Source organism: Eurypyga helias, unplaced genomic scaffold (assembly GCF_000690775.1).
Source record: "Eurypyga helias isolate BGI_N326 unplaced genomic scaffold, ASM69077v1 scaffold9495, whole genome shotgun sequence".
Classification (NCBI taxonomy): Eukaryota; Metazoa; Chordata; class Aves; order Eurypygiformes; family Eurypygidae; genus Eurypyga; species Eurypyga helias.
The window spans coordinates 10,105-15,934 of NW_010249464.1; the positions used below are offsets into that span (position 1 = coordinate 10,105).

A 5,830-nucleotide genomic window follows, 5' to 3' on the forward strand; every position below is an offset into this window, starting at 1 on the left:
AGGCCAGGATGCTGTTGGCCTTCTTGGCCACCTGAGCACACTCCTGGCCCATATTCAGCCGCTGTCGACCAACACCTCTAGGTCCTTTTCCGCTGGGCAGCTTTCCAGCCACCCATCCCTATTTAATGGTTTCTCTATTTAATGGTTTTCCAAGACAGAGGTTTAGCTTGTCTAGTCAATTCCCACTAAGGTTCATGACCGACCCCCAGGGAAGCCCAGTGCCCATCTCCAGCAGTCACTGCTGGACAGACTAGCAGCTTCTGCAAACCCTGATTTTTGTTTCCTACTTGCCTCCATCTATTTTACAGGACAGCTGAGTGTCTCTGTCAGGGAGATGATTCCAGTGACAGAAAGGACACTCAAAGGTGGGTGTTGCAGCATCTCTGAAGCCCTTTGATGAAAGAAATCCTCAAATTTCTCTTCCAGGTGTTGTCTACCATATCTAATACATGATACATTTTCAGGAAACTGACTGTTTCTGTACAGGTTAGCGCAGCACTTAGCACAACTATCTAATGAGACCCATCTTTACTACTACAGGACGAACTGAAAATTGCAAACCGGTGCTCTGAAGTGAGCCACCCACACAAAAATAAAAAGCAGAACTTTAAAACCCCTCGCTTCCCATAAGTTGTGTTTACAGACGGAAAGCAATAGCATTGCAAGACATCAGCACGGGGTTAAATCCTCACCTAGAATGAGATTCATGAAGAAGCTGGACTCAAAATTGTCTTTAGAGCAGATGCACAACTTGGGTGGTCGATCTAAAGGCACTTTCAAGCATTACTGTCAAAACCCCTTATCTAGGAAAAATCATTAGCTTCATTCTGCACTGCTGTCAATTTAACACGACACAACAATTCGTTTTAAACGTGTATCTTAGTATCACAAGCAGAAAGACATTTGCTGCAGCCCAGAGACTTCTGATTCATATCCCGCACCATTTTTGGCCGCAGAAGCTGACAATGCGGAAACAGTCTGCCCTCAGAAGGCCACATACCAGAAGTGCACTGAGCAGAGCGTGGTCTGCAGCCCGAAGCCCTGGAACACAGCGGCAGGTCCCCCACCGCACTCCCCTCTGCCTCCTATTTACCATCACTTACACTTTGATTCCAGACTGGCAGTAACAATCAAGAGAAGGCAGCCAAGGGAGTATCAGAAAATCGCTCGATCAGGCTGCGGAGAGCCTAGTCGTCAGCTTCCCTCGCAGTGTGGTTATTTAGCTTTAAAAACAAACATACTGAAACAGTGGAGGAACCAAGGAGACATTTCTCCATTTCCAGGACTCCTGCTGCTTAGCTGCATCACGGAGGTTTGTCTTGTCACTAGATGAAGGCAGGGAAGTGATTAAGTGTCCAACGGGAATGACAGGTGGACACAGACATAGCAGAGTTCTCATGAAGGATCTTGAAGCAACTACTTTTGGAGGTGGCTTACGCACACGTGCATAGCCTCACCCCCTTGCTGTTACTTGTCTTACACTTCCCGTTGTAAAGTAAGCACATTTTTTTGCTATATCCTAGACTCCATGGCTACTTCAGATGAGGAAACGAGCAGAGGACAAGCAGGTGAACATAACTCTTTGGCACAGACCAGCACTGGAAGTGGTTTCACAGTTCACCACCTCCTGCCACCCTCCCAGGGCAGCTGAGGAACACCAACCATGCCCAGAGCTGAAAATTATACAGGGAGTCCAGTCCATGCAGTAAGCCACGAGGCATGAAAATTATGGTAACTGGGGCTTGCAGGAATGGAAGGGGACCCATAAGACCCGAGGAGGTACCGAGTTAGGGAGCAGCTGGTCTCCATAGCAGGCCTCCACAGGAGAGTCACACTCAGCACTTGTGCTGTTGTAGTGGCAAGCTGTCAGCAGAAAGGGCAGATACCTGGAGTCCCTCGCATACAACCGGCACTGTCCCAACGCGGGGTTTTTGCTAGACGGATACGTATCTGTAGCAGCGACACGTGTTTCAGACATCCGTAGGGGGTGTGAGCGCTGCAGGAGAGATCTGTAGCCTCTCAGCTGAAAGGATCAAGAGGAAAAGGAAGGTGGAAGGCTGAATTAAAAAACTTCCAGTCAAAAAATACTTCAAATGATGGGGAAAGAGAAAAGACAACGCAACGAGCGGTGACCAGGTACCTTTTCCAAAGGGTGACACCAAAAGGCTGCTTGGACTCCGGTGAAGCACACACAAGACCATCAAGAGGCACATGAAGTTATCTGGCACTTCATTATTCCAGGCAACACACACTGACATCTCCCACGTTCTGCAAAGGGAGAGGTGGCTTGTTGTTTCGCAATTTACTGGCTTTGTTACATCTGATAGGATTAACAACCCAAATTCTGGGCTAAAATTGAAACGAGCAAATGTTTTGTCAGGATTTCACCCAATTTCTCTCCAATTTATGTGGGCAGTAAATGATGATTTTTATGATGTCCTTAGCTAGTCACATTTTTCTGGTTTTAAATGTCTGGATTTGTAAATATGTTCTTGGCAAACACAGAAGTGTCATGGAAATCCTAACTGCTTTATAGAGCGATCTACTTTTGGATACTGCAACTGAACTGAGATGAAGGATAGTATACAGTTTTTAGAAGATCCAGATGATGATTCACAACATCCAAATAATGCTCCCGATTCATCCTTTATGAAAACAGCCCAACTCACCCTGGCACTACATGACCCTTCTCAGAAACTATTAACTCCCACTTCAAAAGTACTGAAGGTATTTCTATAGCAAAACTTCAAATTTATATAGATTCTTAGCATTAAAAAAAAAAAAAGTAATTATTTTCAGTTTTTACTCTTTCTTGCCAGATAAAAAACCTCACAGGATACAAGTCACACTAATTTATGTCTGAAATTCAAGATATATACACAAATAAAGTAGAGAATTAATGAAAAAAAGTTTCATTAAATATCGCAAGTAGATGTAAATCTGAGCAACTTCAGTTGCTGAAGAAGCAGAACCGGGAATGCATTTTTAGTCAATCTTCTCCTTTCATGCAGAAGTTTTGTTGTGAAGTTTATAGACCAAAGAATGACGCTGAGAAAAAAGAGTGGCTACCACAAACAAAAAAAACAGTGCTCACCTTTCAAATACAACAATCTCCAAGAAAACATGTTTATCCAAACAGTGCTGAAAATGAAATATGAAGCTTACACTAATTTACAAAGATTCAATCTACACTGGTAGCAACTTGTGTAAACTCTGCTTCTGCTGTTTGGGGCTTTTTTAAATTGCAGAATTACTCATTAATGGAAGAAGGCCGCTGCAAATGACCACAGTTGACAGCGACTGACATGCTGAAGTTTCCAAAGCACACAAGGTCAGGAGAGGTAAGAGACAATTTGGTTTGGTTAACACAACCAAGACAAGACTGTAAGGTATCCAGATTATGTCCTGCAGGTCTCTAATAACAGTGTTAAATGAAATATTTCTAAATTAATTTTTAACAATCCCAGAAAGTACCATCTCTTCCACAGCATCATACTGAAAGACATTTGCAAGCAGAATTACGTTTAAGCATGTTCCAGTTATACTCCCAAGGTGTCTACCGTCTATTTTTATAATATTCCTAGAAGGGATTCCATACAAACCCCAAGTCTGACGTCTCGCTTGGAAAATAGCACAAAGCCTTTTCTGGAGGTCCAGTATTCATGCCAGAAAGGGGTCATTTTCATCTCCCACAGCTAAGTACCACAGCAAACCGTGTGTGCGCATCATGTTACACGAGAATGAACGTTATCCCAAAACCATCAGCTTCCAAATGTGTCTTTATTGTTCTCATAATTCAAAAAGGATAATTCATACAGCCCTTGCCTTCGTGTTTGCCTTCGGCTCCCCTTTCAAAGCACAAAACTCCACACATCTTGCTGAACAAGTACTCAGCCCGCTTTCCCCTCTCTAGCTGCTACTTGGTTTTCCTGCAGTAGTTCTTCCTCTTTCTTCTTGTGAAGCTTTAGAAGATACTCATCAGGCTCGACTCCTGCTTCCTTTAACTCTGACATGGCTTTCTCCAACCGGTGCAACGTACGGGCGCTCTGCACCTTTCGAGCAGTGATGTACAATGTAAACTCCTTGAAGCCCATCAGTTTGCAGGTATCCACCTCACAGATATTTTTAACTTCTTTGGTTTTGTCCACCTGGGGGAAGAAAACTAAACCTGACATTTTTTGCAGGTCTTCAATATTTACTTGGAACTCAGTCAGCTGGTGACTGAAGCCTATGGGATGGTTTGGCACCACAAAGGCCCCCAGTACCAAGGGCTCCGTAGACGTTCGGCTCCGTCTGGCAAGGATCACCTTGTACAGGTGGGATGGCACAGCTACATCATCCTTCCCGATTACCTGTCAGAAGGAAAGTTATGTTACAGATACAGATCTTAACAGTTGAGGGGAAAAAAATACAGCAGACACCCCACCCTGTGTCAGGAATAAGTCCAAGGGAATATACCCATTGATGATAAATGTAATCTCTCCAGTATTCAAAAAGTGATGCTCAGGCATGTATTAGGCTTTTTTTTTTTTTAGTCTTGAAGTGAATCTGCCATGCTAACACGTATAACAGGCTCATACATGGAAAATCTGAGTTTTCATAACCCTTCTGTATAACTGTCCTTCTGAAATATGTACTTTGATTCTAATGGCAACAGAAGGAAAAGATTCAGATGCCTTACAAAACCTACAAAGGCATCTTGGTTTATACATAAAATCCAGTGGTTTGCTTCTATTTCCAGTACCTGCAATACTTGCAAAAGCAAAGACTGGGGTTCTTTTTTTTTTTTTGACAGTTTTTGTTAGATACAGTTAAAATATGATTTCAGAGAAAGCAGGTATTTATTTCACCGCCACAACCAATCACATTAATTGAAAATGCTTTACAAACTAATTCAGTGTATCAGTCCAGACATGCTTTGTCCATGCAGATATTCAGTATAACTCAATCACAAAAGAAACAGCTCCTATGCATGCTTCAGTCTGAGAGTATTCAGCACTTCTGCAAACAAAAATATGTTTTTAAAACTAAACTTTGCCTGTGGCTACTGAACCAAGGTTCACATTAGTCTGTTCCAACAGCTCACTAACTTAAAGCACTGAAAGAATTCAGGACTGAAGTGCACCTCTACCTCTGTTGTCAGTTTTTAACTGACTGGTCTTTAAGCCTTACTGGTTAGACCAAAACCATAGGAAGTACCTCCAGGAGAAAGGGAAACCTCTGATAAAGTTCTTTCATGCTTTGAACAATAATGTAGTAGTAACATTACTGTTGTCTCTGGCAAACGTGCTATTTAGCAGCTTTGCTGTAATTCTTCTTTTTGTTGTTCGTTTTTTACAAGAATGATCTTGCTTATGTCACCAACCTTCTCACAAATAAAGCTCTGCCTAGACACTGAAGTTATTGAAACTGGTAAGCAATAAACAAATGCCTTGTGCCAAATCTACTTTCCCTTTCAACAAGGACAGATGTCTTACTAAGGAAATCAGAGCTCCTGAGAGTCAAAGGACTTTGCATTTTAGCAATCAGTGTGGGTGAAACCTGAGTTACAGCTCCTCAGGATCAATCGCATAAATAATCAGATCTGACTGATGCACAGGTAATTTTAAAATACACTAAAGCCACGCATCAACACACTGTTATATCCGGTGAGTTAAAAGTGAATTACAAACCGAATGGTGTTGGGAGTTTAACCTATTTGAGGTAGGTGGCATTCAGAGTACATGCAACGAACTGGGAGTGAGAGGGAGGGAGCCAAGAAGCATGAAAAGCCCTGAGGGGGAGAGGAGGGAGTCTGTATTTCCATATACACCCAAGTGCAGGCAACACT

The 5,830-nt window shown here is 42.7% G+C and overlaps 1 pseudogene; it reads right to left on the reverse strand.

Annotated features, from left to right (window-relative positions):
- Window positions 1-3,890: 3,890 nt before the first annotated feature.
- Window positions 3,891-4,352, reverse strand: LOC104509427 (annotated as a pseudogene).
- Between the last annotated feature and the right edge of the window lie 1,478 nt (window positions 4,353-5,830).